Source organism: Callithrix jacchus, chromosome 9 (assembly GCF_049354715.1).
Source record: "Callithrix jacchus isolate 240 chromosome 9, calJac240_pri, whole genome shotgun sequence".
NCBI classification, from domain to species: domain Eukaryota; kingdom Metazoa; phylum Chordata; class Mammalia; order Primates; family Cebidae; genus Callithrix; species Callithrix jacchus.
This window is the reverse complement of record NC_133510.1, coordinates 103,470,031-103,487,745: the sequence shown is the minus strand read 5'-3', so window position 1 is coordinate 103,487,745 and position 17,715 is coordinate 103,470,031.

Sequence of the window (17,715 nt, the reverse complement as noted above, 5' to 3'; positions counted from 1 at the left end):
TTCTTTTTGTTTTTTCTCCTTTTCTCCCTCTAGATGGACTTTTTTTTTTTTTTACTTTAAGTTCCAGGATACATGTGCAGAACGTGCAGTTTGTCACATAGGCATACATGTGCCATGGTAGTTTGCTGCACCTATCAACCTGTCATCTAGGTTTTAAGCCGCACATGCATTAGATATTTGTCCTAATGCTCTCCCTTCAACCACCAACAGGCCCCAGTGTGTGATGTTCCCTGCCTGTGTCCATATGTTCTAATAATTCTGCTATAAAGACACATGCACACATATTTATTGTAGTACTATTTACAATAAAATTCTTTATCATGGCACCCAAGGCCTTTCCCTGGGACCCCGTCTTTCTTCTTGTCACTCTGCTTTCCACATCCTCCTATCATCGAACTCAGCAAGCTCCCTTTTGCCTCTAGGCTTTTCTCAAGCTATACCCTCTGCCTGGGTAACTCTCTGCACCCCTTCATCTGGGTAACTTCTAGGGGGTCTCAAATCAAACAAAGACATCATATCCTCTAGAAAACTGCATGGGCAAGGTGAGGTGTCCCTCCTCTGTGCCTCCAAATCACCTGTCCTCTGCCCCAGCAGGACCTGGCAAAGAGTGGGCATAACGTAAATACTTGTTGAACTGGGGCTGAAACATTGCACATTGTGGCCACATTTATGGGCAGCAGGATGACACCTCTGCGAATGCTGCTGGGGTGGAAAAATACTCTTCATCTTTGAGGCTCCTGTGTTCCAATCCCCCAGTCTGCATGTAACTGACAAATCATAGGCTGTAGGCTCTCAGCCTCCCCGGGAGTCAATTCCACAAGACCAGTCAATATCCTCTGCAAGCCACTGTCCAAATTCTCCAAGATTTGAATTAAGTTCAACTAAGTCTGTGCTGGATCCTTGGTAGGCTAACTATTGCTAATATCTATTGAGCTCTTTCTAGGGTCTCAGCTCTGTGTTAAGTAAGCACTCTTTAAGTATCACCACAATCTTCCCAGCATGGCTTTATAGTAAATAACTTATTTTCCCCAATTTTACTGGCAGGAAACTGAGGCAAAGAGAGGTTAAACTTGTCTGAGATCATACAGCAGCAGACCCAGGTTCCAGATCCAAATAGCCTGGCTGCAACCATTTCTCATTCATTCTGTCTCTCTCTCTCTCTTTCAATCTCTCTCTCTACCCCTCCCCGACCTTCCTCCCTCCCTACACACACTTTACTGAGATGTATTTTGCATTTCAAATAATTCACTCACTTCACTTCAAGTGGACAATTCAGATTCTTATAAATTTACCAAGTTGTATAACTGGATGTTTTAGAATATTTCCACCCCAAATAGACCCTTCATTTTCACTGTTAATCCTCATCTCTCATATCATATCCTCTCATACCTGGTATCTCTCATACCAGGATACCACTAATCTACTTTCCACCTCTAAAGATTTGCCTTTTCTGGACATTTCACATAAATAGAATCATACAATCTATGGTTGCTTGTGTCTGGCTTCTTCCACTCACTATAATGATTCTGAGGTCTATCCAGTCACAGCATGTATCAGTAGTTTGTTCCTTTCTTCTTTTTAGTTGAGTAATGCTTCATTGTAAGCATATACCACATTTTTGTTTCTCCGTTGACCTGTTGATGGACATTTAGGATAGTTTCTAAAAGGGCAGTTGCTTCTACAAAGACAGTTTCTGGTCACCAACCTTCCCATCATAACCCCTCAAGACAGAACATGAAGGTCTCAAGAATCCACAGTCTAATCACTCCACCAAGTATTTACCTGTGTTTCCAATTTCTGAATATTATAAATAGGACTTATGAATATTTGCATACAAGTCTGTGTGAACATATGTTTTCATTTCTCTCGAATAAATACCTAGGAGTAGAATTGCTGGATCATAAAGTAAATGTATGTTTAGCTTTTTAGGAAACGAACAAATTATTTTCCAAGTGGCTACAATAATTTACATTCCCTGCAGCATGCAGGTGGGGTCTCATTTCTGCACATCCTTGCTGTATTTGTTTTCTTTTTTGGTGTAACCAATCTAATGAGTGTAACATGGTATCTCATTGTGGTTTTAATTGGTGTTTCCATGGTGACTAGTGACCATCTTTCCATGTGCTTTTTATCTATTCATATTCCTTTTTGGTAAAATTTTTACGCTTTTTTTTTTTTTTTTTTTTTTAGACAGAGTTTTGCTCTTTTTACCTAGGCTGGAGTGCAATGGTGCGATCTCAGGTCACTGCAACCTTTGCTTCCCAGGTTCAAGTGATTCTCCTGCTCAGCTTCCCAAGTAGGTGGGATTATAGCTGTGTGCCACCACAATCAGCTAATTTTGTATTTTTAGTAGAGACAGGGTTTCGCCATGTTGGCCAGACTGATCTCGAACTCCTGACCTCAGGTGATCCACCCGTCTTGGCCTCCCAAAGTGCTGGGATTACAGGCGTGAGCCACCACACCCAGTCTTCAGCCCATTTTTTTAAGTGGGTTTTTATCTGTTGGATATTGAGTTACGTGAGTATATATTCTGGATACAAGTTCTTTATCAGATATGTGTTTCAGAACTATTTTCTCCCAGTCTGCTGTTTGTTTTCTCATTTTATTTATTCTGCATTTTGGAAATGCAAACATTTTGAGTTTTGATTTGGTCCAATTTATTCATTTTTTTCTTCTTTTATGGACTGTGCTTTTGTTGTTGTATCTAAGAAATCTTTGCCTAACCTGAAGTCTCAAAGATGTTCTATGTTTTCTTCTGTAAGTTTTATTGTTTTAGCTCTTATACTTAAGTCTATGATCTATTTTAGTTTATTTTTAGGCTGGGCACAGTGGCTCACATCTGTAATCACAGCACTCTGGGAGACTGAGAGGATCACTTGAGCCCAAGAGTTCAAGACCAGCCTGGCAAAACACAGTGAGACCATGTCTCTACAAAAAATATGAAAAAGTAGCCAGGCGTAGGGCCATGTGCCTGTAGTCCCAGCTTCTCAGAATGCTGAGGCAGAAGGATCCCTTGAGCCTAAGATGTCGAGGCTGCAATTAACTGTGACCGTACCACTGTACTCCAGCCTGGGCAGCAGAACAAGAACCTGTCTCAAAGAATATTTTTTTAATAGTTTATTTTTATATATAATGTGAAATAAATATCTAAGTTCATCATGTGGATATCCAACTGTCTCAGCATTATTTGTTAAAAATATTATCCTTTCTTTAAGAAATTACCTTGGCAACTTTGTCAAAAATCTATTTACTATAAAGATTTATTTCCAGACTATCAGTTCTGTTCTATTCATCTATTATCTATAAGTCTTTTTTTTTTTTTTTTTTTTTGTGAGACAAGGTCTGACTCTGTCACCCAGGCTGGAGCACAGTTGTGTGATCTCAACTTACTACACAACCTCCACCTTTCAGGCTCAGACCATCCTCCCACCTCAGCCTCCCAAGTAGCTGGGACTAGAGGTATGCACCACCATGCCCGGTCAACTTTTGTGCTTTTTGCAGAGATGCTGCCAAACTGGTCTTGAATAAACTCCTGGGCTCAAGTGATCCATCTGCCTTGGCCTCCCAAAGTGCTGGGATTACAAAAGTGAGCTACCATACCCAGCCCAATGTATCTATTTTTATGCCAGTACCACACTGACTTGACTGTAGCTTTATAGTATATTTTTAAATTGAAAAATGAATGTCTTCAATCTTTGCTTTTTAAAATTGTTTTGCTATTCTAGATCTTTTTAATTTCCTATAAATTATAGGAACAACTTGTTCCTACTTCAGGATTATTTTATTTCTTTTTAGAGATGGGGGTCTCACTCTGTTGCCCTGGCTGGAAAGCAGTGAGTGGCTTGATCATGGCTCACTGCAGCCTCAACCTCCCAGGTTCAAGCAATCCTCCCACCTCAGCCTCCTATGTAGGTAGAACCACAAATGTGCACCACCATGCCCAGTTAATTTTAATTTTTTTTTTTTTGTAGAGACAGGGTCTCACTCTGTTGCCTATGTTGGTCTTGAACTCCTGGGCCTAAACAATCTTCCTGCCTTGGCCTCCCAAAGTGCTGGGATTACTGGCGTGAGCCACCGTGCCTGGCCCTCAGCTTGTTCCTAAACACTTGATTTTCAACAACAAAAAAATTCTGCCTAGCTCTGGCTTTTAAAAACATAGTTTCTGCTCACCAGCCTTCCCATCATAACCCCTCAAGACTGAGAACGGGGGGAACGATCCAAGATGGCTGATCGCTAATATCTCGGGATTGCAGCTCCCAGTGAAAGAGCGGAGAACAAGAGGACGCCACACTTTCAGACAAATTTTTGTCGCTCACAGAGCAGAAGATTCCCAGTGAAGGAGCCGCACGGGTCGCCAGGGCGACTCTTGTGGCCGGTGCAGCGGTTTTGCCGGCACCTCAGCGTGGCAGCTCTTGGTGCAGAGTAAACGAGACTGGTTCCCCTTCTGACCAAGGTTTGGAGCTCCGGGAAGGCAGAGTCGCCTATTACGGACTCAAGAAGGAAGCCAGATTGGAGATTCCCAGGCAGAAAAGCACCATCAGTCTTAACACCGCTGTTTTGGCCCGCACGGTGGGTTGCTCATATTTCGGCCCTGGGAATTAACAACTTGGACATCCACTCAGAGGCCTAATTTGAAAGTTGGTAATTACAAAGATGACAGGTGGATAAATTTACAATGATGGGAAGAAACCAGCGTAAAAAGGCTGAGAATACTCAAAATCAAAATGCCTCTCCCTCTAAAGAGGATCACAGTTCCTCATCAACAAGGGAACAAGGCTTGATGCAGAACGAGTGCATCCCATTAACAGAATCAGGCTTCAGAAGATGGATAATAAGAAACTTCTGTGAGTTAAAAGAACATGTTGTAGCCCAATGTAAAGAAACTAAGAACTTTGAAAAAAGGTATGAGGAAATCGTAATGAGAATAGACAACTTAGAGAGGAATATAAGTGAATTAATGGAACTGAAGAATACAATATGGGAACTCCGAGAAGTACGCACAGGTTTAAACACTTGAATTGTTCAAGCAGAAGAAAGGATATCAGAGGTTGAAGTCCAACTTAATGAAATAAAACGAGAAGACAAGATTAAAGAAAAAAGGATAAAAAGGAATGAGCAAAGTCTCCAAGAAATGTGGGGCTATGTGAAAAGACCAAATTTACGTTTGATAGGTGTACCTGAATGCGACGGAGAGAATGAATCCAAGCTGGAAAATATTCTTCAGGATATTATTCAGGAAAATTTTCCTAAACTAGCAAAGCAGGACAATATTCAACCCCAGGTAATACAGAGAACACCACAAAGATATTCCTCAAGAAGAGCAACCCCAAGGCACATAATTGTTAAGATTCACCAGGGTTGAAACGAACAAGAAAATACTAAGGGCAGCCAGAGAGAAAGGTCAGCTTACCCACAAAGGGAAGCCTATCAGACTTACAGCAGATCTCTCAGCAGAAACTCTACAGGCCAGAAGAGAGTGGGGGCCAATATTCAACATCCTTAAAGAACAGAACTTTCAGCCCAGAATTTCATATCCTGCCAAACTAAGCTTCACAACTGAAGGAAAAATAAAATCTTTTATGAACAAGCAAGTACTCAGAGATTTTATTACCACCAAGCCTGCTTTACAAGAGCTTCTGAAAGAAGCATTACACATAGAAAGAAACAACCAGTATTAGCCTTTCTAAAAATATACCAAAAAGTAAAGAGCATCAACATAAAGAAGAATTTACATCAACGAATGGATAAAACAGCCAGTTAACATCAAATGGCAGTAATCCTAAATTTAAATAGACTAAATCCCCCAATCAAAAGATACAGCCAAAACCCAACGGTATGCTACATCCAGACCCATTTCACATGCAAGGATACACAAAGACTCAAAACAAAGGGATGGAGAAAGATTTACCAACCAAATGGAGTGCAAAAATAAATAAATAAATAAAAAGCAGGAGTTGCAATTCTTGTATCTGATAAAATAGATTTTAAAGCAACAAAGATATAGTGGTAAAAGGATCAATGCAATAATAAGAGCTAACGATCCTAACACCCAGATACATACAGACTTAGACTCAATGAGACAGAAAATTAATAAGGATATCAAGGACTCGAACTCAGATCCGGAACAAGTAAACTTAACAGATATTTATAGAGCTCTCCACTTTAAATACACAAAATATACATTCTTGTCAATACCACATCACACCTACTCATAGATTTAAATGAAATATTGATTGGCCATTATTAATACCCATTTTTTTAGAATAAATCAACATTTCCATTCTCTCTCCCTCTTTTTCTTCCTCTTTCTTCCTCTCCTTCACTTTTTTTTTCTTTCTCTCAAAAAAAAAAAAAAAAAAAAAGACTGAGAACAGGAAGTCCCCAGGAATCCACAGTTCTAAACATTCCATCAAGTATTTGCTTGACTTCAAAAAGCTCACTCATTCATTAAAAGCAAATACAATCACAATAAAACATGATAAACATTCTCTCTTACTGAAGGCATCCACTGGTGGAGCTTCTAACCCATTCCTCTAGCTTAGCATACCCTTATGTTCCTTATCTCTTAGAGCACATAATGGAAGCAATACCAGGCAAAGACCACATCCATCTCTCCTGAGGGTCAATGACTGCTGAGAGGACTAACCATTCCTGCAGAATGTATTGCTCAGGAAACATACCTAGATCTGGAGTTTCTTGGGTAATTTAGATGTTGGATAATAATATTTACAGAGAATTTTCTAGGTGCCAGACGTTAAGCATTAACATGCATTAACTCACTTAATTCCCCACAATGACCCTGAGGTAGGAATGTCATTATACCATCCACAGATAAGGAGACTAAGACATACAGAGGTGAAGTAAACTTCAAGTTCACACACCTAGGAAACTGAACAGAGACAGGATATGGACCCAGAAAATCTGGGAACAGAGCCTGTACTCTTACCTTCTACAGTAGAATTGTTGATAATAGAGACTAAAAAAATATAAACCAAGACTGTACAGAACTGATGCTCATTTCATTCATTTATTCATGGCTTCCTTTTCTGAAGGACCTACCTGGTAGCAGGCTCTTCTTAGGCACTGGTGATATAGGTTGAACTGTGATATTCCCCTTGAAGAAACAAACCAACCAGAAAATGAATGAGTCATTCACAGTGCAGTGAGACCCACAAGAGAGAGCTGGGGGAGCATAAATAAGGACACCTATCTGAGCCTGCAGATGGGAATGGGAGAGGGCTTCCTAGATGAGGGGAGGATAGTATAAACCATCAGGGTGGAGAATGACTGAGGCAAACAAAATGAAAAAACAGGGGAGCAAAGACATGCATGAGACAGCATGGCATTTGGGGGGAACCTTGCATAGTATCAGAGAGTCAGGTAGGAATGCCCACAGGGCAGAAAACACAGCTGGACTGATGATCTTGAGCACTATGCAATTCAGTTGTTTCAGAAGAGCACTGAAACATGTGCTTCCCTATTCACAATAGCAAAGACATGGAATCAAACTAAATGCCCATCCGTGACAGTCTAAATAAAGAAAATGTGGTATATATACACTATGGAATACTATGCAGCCATAAAAAGAACAGCATTATGTTCTTTGCAGGGACATGGATGGAGCTGAAGGCCATTATCCTTAGCAAACTAACACAGGAACAGAAAACCAAATACTGCATGTTCTCACTTACAAGTGGGAGCTAAACCAAGAGAACACATGGACACAAAGAGAGGAACAACACACACTGGGGCCTGTCAGAGGCTGGAGGGTGGGAGGAGGGAGAGGATCAGGAAAAATAACTAATGGATACCAGGCTTATTACCTGGGCGATTAAATAATCTATACAACCAACCCCCATGACACAGGTTTACCTATGTAACACACCTGCACATGCACCCCTGAAATTAAAAGTTTAAAAAATCAAAGGAAAAAAGCAATGACAATAATTCAACAAATAAGGAATCTCAATAAAGACAAAACTTTTTAAAAAGAAAAAAAAAGAAACGTGGTCCCCATCTCAAAATATCAAATATAGCAAAGATATGAAATTATGTGCAGTGTGGCACTCCCTATAGGGGGCGTGAAACAAAAGCCTGGGTCTGTGCTGGGGATATATAGACGTCTTGCAGATATAGTAGAAAAAAATCCCCACCATTGCTATATATTTAATGACTTCCCATCGTCTTATACTAAAAACACCTCTTCCCTTAGAGAAAATAATATAACTAAGGCATCTTTAGGGGTGCTTTCCCAGATCAGAGCAATTCTTCATTTTTAGGGAATTTCCAGTGTCCCCTGACCCCTCCCTCTCATAGTGACAGGTCTCCAAAAGTCCTGTAGTCAACTATGATGTCTCCCATCCTCCTGAGCACTGTTGAATGGACCAGGGTAGGTACCTGCACAAACCTGAACCAGTCAGAGGTGAAATTCTCCTAGTTATTTATTTAGGTTACTGAGACAGAGTCTCTCTCTGTCACCAAGGCTGGAGTGCAGTGACACAATCTCGGCTCACTGCAACCTCCAGCTCCTGGGTTCAAGCAATTCTCCCACCTCAGCCTCCTGAGCAGCTGGAATTGCAGGTATGTGCCACCATGCCCTAATTTTTTTTTTTTTTAAATAGAGATGGGATTTCACCATGTTGGCCAAGCTGGTCTCAAACTCCTGACCTCAAATGATCTGCCCACCTCAACCTTCTGAAGTATTGAGATTACAGGTGTGAGCCACCGCACCTGGCCCTCCTAGAAATTTAACTTTGAAATTGCAAGACTGCTAGTTAATCTTGCAGGACTCTGGAACTATAAGGTGGTTACATTAACTTTGTGGGGTAGAGATGCAGAAAACACTGGTCTTGGAAAAGAGAAATAAAACGATGAAACTAACAGCGTGAGGGTATAGGGTGAGGATGTTTCTCATGGCCTTCCAGGCCTCATCTGCCTAGACTCAGTTGTCCTTTTATCCTTGGGTTTCATAAAATACTCACATTTTTATAACAAATTGCCCAAGATAGTTTCTGCTCCTTACAAACAAAGAGTCTTTACTATTGCAATGATTAAAAACCCAAATCCTGTAATGCCAAGTGTTTCTCTACCTTAGATTGGTGAGCCTGACTGCCCAGTTTGGTGATGTGCAGGACTCCAGTCTGCAACAGCAAAACAAGGAGAGCTGGTTGTGAGATAGGTTGTTCTAATCTGCCACCTACACAAAAAAAGAAAAAAAAGAAAAAAGGAAACCAACAAATCCCAAACAAGTAACTCAAAAAGTTACTTGAGAAAATTATTTCATCAAATCCAAACAAAGTGTTAGATGGAGAATTTTAACCAGGATCAGAGAAAATGACCAAATGATTCACCCTTTTCGATAAGAGACTTCATAAGGAAACAAAAGTAATAAAGAGAACTGGTCATTTGGGGTTCCTTCTCTCTTAAATTCTGTGGCAGTTTTTCCTGCCAACCCTATTCCTTAACCCAACTCCATATTCCTCCTTCTCACCCCAATAACATCCTGAGACAAACATAAAAATTTCTTTTATCCAGGACTTCTCTCAATCCTTTAAAATTTGTATATTGTTAACTATCATTAGTATTAACCAAAATATACATAAAACTTGATTTTTTTCACTGAACTCCCATATTTGACATTAACTCTTCTATTGATAGTCAAGCTTATATACAAAGTATTTTCAAATATCTCATTTGATTCTCACTATAACCTTATGAAAACAAATAAGCAGATAAAGAAATAAAGATGCTAATTTTGCCCAAGGTAACCTGGCCAGCAGAATTCAGAGAGCTGGGACGAGGTCCTAAAGACCATTTCCTGAACTTGCACCACCATGGTACACAATACATTGTGATCCTATCTTACTCTGAGTAGTAAAGAGTGTCTTTAATGTAACTCAGGAAAGATACAATCAGAATCCTTTTGCTTTTAGAAACTTTATTGAGCACCTAACTATAGACACTCTTGTCCTAGCTACCATGGAAATTTTTAGAATAAAGTATGAGTGGGACACAGTGGTGTGTGCCTATAGTCCCAGCGACTGCTCAGGAGGCTGAGGTGGGAGGATTACTTGAGCCCAGGAGTTCAAGCACAGTCTGGGCAACATAGCAAGACCTCATCTCTGAAACAATTAACTAGGGTAACATATTGGTTAGTTAACATAGGGTAATTAATTAGGGTAACATATTGATCTCTCTCTCATTAAAATGTTCCACTGGAAATTAGGGAAAATTAAGAGCAGAGTGAAGAGAAATTCATATCAAACACTGATATACTACTGGCCTCTGGATTAAGATTGCCAGCACCCACCCCATCCTGGGTAAGACTCCCCTTCTAAGGGAAGGCTAATGGGAACCTTTATCCCATTCTATTATAATTGCTTCTATATCATCTTTATGACTTGCATTTCATGATCATTTTATTCTCACAAAGTGTATATGACAAAGTAGAATGACCAAATTGATATTACCTCCATTTTACACATGAGCAAACTGAGGCTCACTCAATAATTTGTTCAAAATTATAGTTATTGGTGGAGCTGAGATTTAAACCCACCTGATTACAAATGTCACTTTATTTTTACAGGCTGCTTCCAGTCCATAATGAAACACTGTTAGTCCCATTAATTTCAGCTCACTGTAAGCCAGCTACTCAGTTAATTCGGAGTTCAATTAATTTGGCTCTAGTTTCCTAAATTATAGGATTTTTATGCCACTACATATAAAAGACATCTCTATAATACTTTGCAAATATAAAGATGCGTACTTGGAGACCCTGGAAACACATCAATATCCATTTTCAGTCTGTCACTGTAACTGCCTAAATATTGGGCATCATTCATTTTCTTCCCAAATATATTAAATGAAATTTTAAAAGAAATGGCCAGATAACCAAAAATACAGAAATTTAGGGTACTTCTACACAGCATGTAATCATTCATCTAAGTATTTCACATACCATAAAAGTCAAGAATTTGGTTTGAACCTGAATTCCTTATATTTATGAAGAACTTTTATTTTCACTGTTCCTATGAACCTTATAACTACTTATAGAAAGAACTATGTTGAGGTGACTACTCCACTTTATTGTTGAAGCCCAGGGCATAAAGAAGGCCAATGATGCTTTGAGGTCAGGCAGAGATACGACAAGAAGTCATACCCATGTGCTTATTTGCTTGCTGCCATTGGGTTGCCTATAACAAATTATTTCTCATTTCATCCTGGAGGATCTCTCTCCTCAAGGTAAGGTATCTTATCCCAATATAAGACACTCAATTATCCATTTTTTAGTCTGTTTTCTGACTATAAAGATAATGAAATTGTTATTTGAAACAGACTCTTGTTCTGTCACCCAGGCTGGAGTGCAGTGGCACGATCTCAGCTCACTGCAACCTCCACCACCTAGGTTCAAACAATTCTCCTGCCCCAGCTTCCCAGGTAGCTGGGATTACAGGTGTGTGCCAGCACCCCTGGCTAATTTTTTAGTGGAAATGAGGTTTCACCATGTTGACCAGGCTGGTCTCAAACTCCTGACCTTAAGCAATCTGCCCGCCTACGCCTCCCAAAGTGCTGGAATTACAGGGTTATTTATTTTTTTAACATGTGTTACTACCTGTGTGCTCCAAAATCCCCCCTTTTGAGGAAATAAGGAAAGACTGACTCCTTTTACTCGTTATTATTGCAGTGTGGAAACACTAGATTTACTTTACGCACTATGCTTAGTGACTTGTGTCCAAAACCAAAATATCCTAGAAAATCTGGTAATCTGTTAAATACAGTTGTATCTTAATAATGCAAACTGAAATGTTGAAAGGTCAAGACCAGAGATAATACTGAAAGATTTCTTACCAACTTCATTGTTCATGAAGGTGCAGATAGAACCCTGAGTGTCCAGATAATTTTAACATATAGAGCAGTGAACAGGGATGATATCTGGAGGGTTAAGAGTCAAGGCAGGACAAACCCACACACTGTTCATAAGGATATCTCATGAGGTGCCCTCCTTTTGTAGATGCTACACCAAAAGGCAGATACTCTTACCAATATCTTCCCTCGCTTATTCATGTTCAAAAAAAAAGCACCTGTATAAGGGCTGCTGGAATGGATGATTACTTGGGAGAGAGTGACATCTTCTGGTGGTTTACAGACTAAATACATTTATAGCAGACATTTCCCCACACAACTCCAGAATCCAGCCACTGTTTTAAAAAATTTATGCTATATACATTAAGCCCCCAACTGTGGATTCTTAAATTTCTAAAATATTCAAGAAAATATAAACCATCTAAAAAATAACATTATACCTCACTCATTCTGCTTCTTGCCTTGCTGTCATCTCTGGCTCTAATAGAAAATATTTTAAATAAGTGACACTTTTTCCTTTTTGGTCTTTCTCCACGTGTTCTAATTTAGGCAGCTAACATTAATTCTGCTTTTCTTGGTCATCAAAAATTGATCAGATTTCCCTTAATTTGAGAAGTTTTCATATAATCTCAGAATTCAAAAGGACTTTGGGAGTTACCTACTCTAATCCACTCCTCAATAGGTCAAACTTAATTTGGGAAAATGTGACCTAAGTAATCATTTGGTAGCACCAAAAACAACAACAGAAACAGTAAAAAGGTTTACAAAGGCTCTGTGCGGCTCAGCTCAGGCCCTGTCTCCTCTAAGCTTTCCCGACTGTCTAGTCTACATTGTGTGTCCCTCCTACATGGATTTTGTTCACAGCACGTTTCACGCTGTTCTGCAACTATCTGCTTACTTGACTACCTTATAACTACCTGCAAACTCCCTGAAGGCAAGGCATGTACCTCATTCCTATTTGTGTCCCAAGAATCTCACAGTGCCAAGCCTATGGCATTTTATGGCTTTGTTTCATTTATGTGTTTACTGACAAATAAGTGCATTCAAATGGTATCAGGTGAAGTTTTTTACTCTGTTGTCCAGGCCAGAGGGAAGGCAGTGGTGCGATTTCAGTTCACTGCAACCTCCACCTCCCCGGTTTAAGCAATTCTAATGCCTCAGCCTCCCGAGTAGCTGGGGTTACAGACATGCACCACTACGCCTGGCTAATTTTTGTATTTTTAGTAGAGATGGGGCTTCACCATGTTGGCCATGCTGGTCTCAATCTCCTGACCTTAAGTGATCCGCCCACCTCGGCCTCCCAAAGTGCTGGGATAACAGGCATAAGCCACAGCACCCGGCCAGGTGAAGTATTTTTCATTAAAGCAGAGCTTTAGAGATCTATATCCATCACAAAGTGACTGGAAAAATCTACTGAGCACTTACTATGTGCCAGGAGCTGTGTTAGGTGCTTTGTACACTTATACCTCATCTAATCCTAATAACTTCCCCCCCACCCCGCCCTGCCCTGTAAGGTGTGATCTTATTTAATAGCTGGGGAAACTTATTCTGGTCAGTCAGTGAAAGAGACAAGATTTATTCAGTCCATGTAACTGTTTAAACTCTGCCTGATTCCAAAAGAGAATGTCTATGAACATAGATAAAAAACTTTTTTAAAAAGGAAGTCAGAGCAAAGAAGAAATAAGGATTTTTAAAAATCAGATAAAGCAGAGGGTAAGCATTGAATATTGCATACTATTATTGTCCTATACATTTGCTACAGGTAAATGGCAAATTTGGCTGAATGTCTTAGCTATCATTAGCTAATTTGCTACTTTATTCATACTTTAAAAGGTATGAGCAGGCCAGGCACAGTGGCTCAAGCCTGTAATCCCAGCACTTTGGGAGGCCATGGTGGGCGGATCATTTGAGGTCAGGAGTTTGAGACCAACCTGGCCAACATGGTGAAACTGTCTCTACTAAAAATAAAAAAATATGAAAAGAAAAAAAAAATAGCCGGGCATGGTGTCTGGCGCCTGTAATTCATTACTTGGGAGGCTGAGGCACAAGAATTGCTTCAACCTCGGAGGTGGAGGTTGCAGTGAGCCGAGATTGCACCACTGCACCCTAGCCTGGGTGACAGAGCAAGACTCACCCTCAAAAAAAAAAAAGAAAGAAAAAAGTAAGGGCAAACCACTTGCTTAGAAGCACATTTACTCCTGAACTAAAACCTGAAGTATCTCCAATGGGTCCTCAAAGCAGCTATTTATGTGAGTGAACCAGTTTCATCCCTGGCATAAATACTGTTCACAACACAGTCAAAAGCTACCTATGATGAAAGAAACCTGATGCACAGTCAAAACAAGGCAACCCAGGCACAAAGGTCTCAAGAGTGGGCTTAATTCAGAATTTCTGGATCAAGGAATGGATTGCTCAATTTTTGGCCTCCTCCATAAACATTTCTCAAAACAAGATTTTGCCCACTGGGCAACAGAGTTAAAGGCTGCTCTCTGACAAGTGCCTAGAGTATAGGTACTATTGCTGATTGAGGGAAGTTTCACATAATTACTGTAGCTAAAGACACAAGTAAGAACCTCCAATCTCTTATGAAACGTAAGCAGTCAAAAGAGGACACGCAGCTCAATGAAAGGCCTTTCCATCTCTTTACAGAAGTGATCTTAAGAGTGCCCATTGTTAGAGACAAGATTTTCTTAAAAACCATTTTGGAACAAGGCATGGCAGCTCACTCCTGTAGTCCCAGCACTTTGGGAGGTCAAGGTGGGTGGATTGCGTGAGCTCAGGAACTCAAGACCAGCCTGGGCAATGTGGTGAAACCCTGTGCCTACCAAAAAACAAACAAACAAAAAATACAGAAATTAGCCAGGTATGGTGGTGCATTCCTGTAGCCCTAGCTACACAGGGGGCTTTGGGTGGGACTTGAGCCTGGGAGGCGGAGGTTGCAGTGAGCCAAGATCACGCCACTCATTCCAGCCTGGGTGACAGAGCCAGACTCAAGAAAAAAAAAAAAAAACAAATTTGGATCTGTTACAACACACAAACAAATGTGCTAAGTACCCTGCCCCACATCTACAAAGTGATTACTACGATTTTAGTCTGAAATTAAAACATAACAAAACAAAGCACCTTTATCTGGCTCCAAACTTCACATACCATAAGCTTGTAGTGTGACCATGAATATGCCTCATATTTGAGTTTTGCCTGATCACTGTGTTCAAAAAGACTGGTAGGCTTAGGGACCTAGACTTGGGGCAAACCTATGTTTATTCCTACAATCAAACTCCAGACATTAAAGTCTCTATCTCATTTACCTTTATATAAAAGTTGAACACTGCCTTTACTAGCAACCAAGGTCACCACACAAAGGAACATATCCAAAACATAGGAAAAATGACAAAATTGGAACGGCATCCAATATGTGTATTTAATATAGCCAAACCATATTTCTTCTGTGGGCACTTTCAAAATAACTTTCAGAAAGTTTTAATATAGGATAGGTATACACAATTCCATATGGTTTTTGATAACAGTAGTATGACCATGGATATGCCTCATATGTGAGTTTTGTCTTAAGAGTCACATGGTCCCATTTTAAAATGACTTATTTTGGATTCAGGTGGTATCAGTGAGGGTATGGTAAAGAGACAGAAACCCCACACCAGACACTTGAACAGGTAAGTTTTAATATAGTATCTGCTAACTAGTAGAAGCTGGTTAATTATTTGTAGGAGCAAAAGAGTACTGTAAGGGGCACAGAAGTGGCAGGTAAAAGGCAAATATTACCTCTAGGCTGAAAGAATGTGGAAAAAAAAAACGAACTAAAGACCAAGAGAGGCTCTCTTACCCTAATCCACTCCCAAGCTGGAAATCAGATTTCTCTGGAGAAGGTGTGGTTTCTATATTCAGCCTGCCATGGGCAAGAAACCTGTCAGAGGGAATGGGCCACTGAGTGGGAAACAGTTGCTTGATGGAGTGGCAGAGCTGGCACGGAAGCAGCCTACAGGAGCTGCTCCACAGTGGCTCAGGATTGGAAGAAGGTAACCTGAGGTGCAGCTGGAGTTCCTCTATTTGGAATGCTAGGTTTTTATGGTGGATAAAGTGGAGAACCAGAACCATAAGTAAAGTGTCTTTCTACAGCTATTGCTTTGCAGTCTACTCTGGGGCCCTCATTTTGCCAGCTAGCAAAGGAGAAAAACAGTAGAAGGCAAGGCAAAGGATGGGTTTGGAACTGAGACCATAAGTTGATAATTGCCATTTTTCACTCCTTTGGTCACTAAGCTTCCATATATCTTCGCATTTTTTTTTTTGAGATGGAGTCTCGCTCTTTCACTCAGACTGGAGTGCCATGGTGCAATCTCAGCTCACTGCAACCTCCACCTCCTGGGTTCAAACAATTCTCCTGCCTCAGCCTCCCAAGTAGCTGGGATTACAGGTGGCCATCACCACGTCTGGCTAATTTTTGATATTTTTAGTAGAGATGGAGTTTCACCATGTTGGCCAGGCTGGTCTCGAACTCCCAACCTCAGGTGATCCACCTGCCTCGGCCTCCTAAAGTGCTGGGATTATAGGCGTGAGCCACCATGCCCAGCCTACATCCACATTATCTAATACAGCAGCTACTAGCCATGTGGCTCCTAAGTACCTGAAATATGACTACTCTGAGGCAAATGTGCTAAGTGCAAAATATACACTGCATCTCAAAGACTAAGTACCAAAAAAGATATAAAATGTTTGAGTTTTTCATATTAATTCCATGCAGAAATGATATTTTAGATTTTTTTTTTTTTTTCTGAGACAGGGTCTCACTCTGTTATCCAGGCTGGAATGCAGTGGTGTGATGTCAACTTACTGCAACCTCTGCCTCCTGGGCTCAAGCAATCTTCCCACCTCAGCTTCCCAAGTAGCTGAAACTACAGGCATATGACACCACACCCAGCTAATTTTCTGTATTTTTTTATAGAAATGAGGTTTCACCATGTTACTCAGGCTGGTCTTGAAATACTGGACTCAAGATATCCACCCACTTTGGCCTCCCAAAGTGCTGGGATTACAGGCATGAGCCACCATGCCTGGTAATATTAAAATATATTAAAATGAATTTCAGGGCTGGGCACAGTGGCTCACACCTGTAATCCCAAGACTTTGGGAGACTGAAGTGGGCGGATCATTTGAGGTCATGAGTTCATGACCAGCCTGGCCAACATGGTGAAACCCCGTTTCTACTAAAAATACAGAAGTTAGCTAGGTGTGGTGGTGGGTACCTGTAGTTCCAGTTAGGAGGCTTAGGCAGGAGAATCTCTTGAACCTGGGAGGCAGAAGCTGCAGTGAGCCGAGATTGCTGCAGTGAACAGAGATCACAGCACTGCACTCCAGCCTGGGCAAGAGAAGGAGACTCGTCTCAAAGAAAAACAAAAACAAAAAATCAATTTCACCTATTTTTAATGGGATTACTGAAAATTTTTAAGTTACATATGTGGTTTTTACCCCTGGTAGTTAAATCCTTTCTGAGTGGCTCAAGCAACTTGGCTTCCTTGGATAGAAAAAGTTCCTAATCTTCAATAAGTTTCATCTTGGTGAAATGGATTTTTCAACTGCACTCCCTTCTTCCCAAGTCTAAAAGCTTTAATTCTGCTACATCTGGGTACTGCAAACACTGCTAACCCAGGTCCCCCAACTCTCCTCACTCATAATTCAAACCAGCAGCCCAGAGGCTGATTTTGACCACATACATTTCTGTCATCTCCCTCAACTCTCCCCTCTTCATAGCCATTTCTTCTCAATGTAAACATATTTATGATACCCAGTAAGTACTGAACACCTACTTGCTATATAAATCCATCTGAACAAAAGCACCTC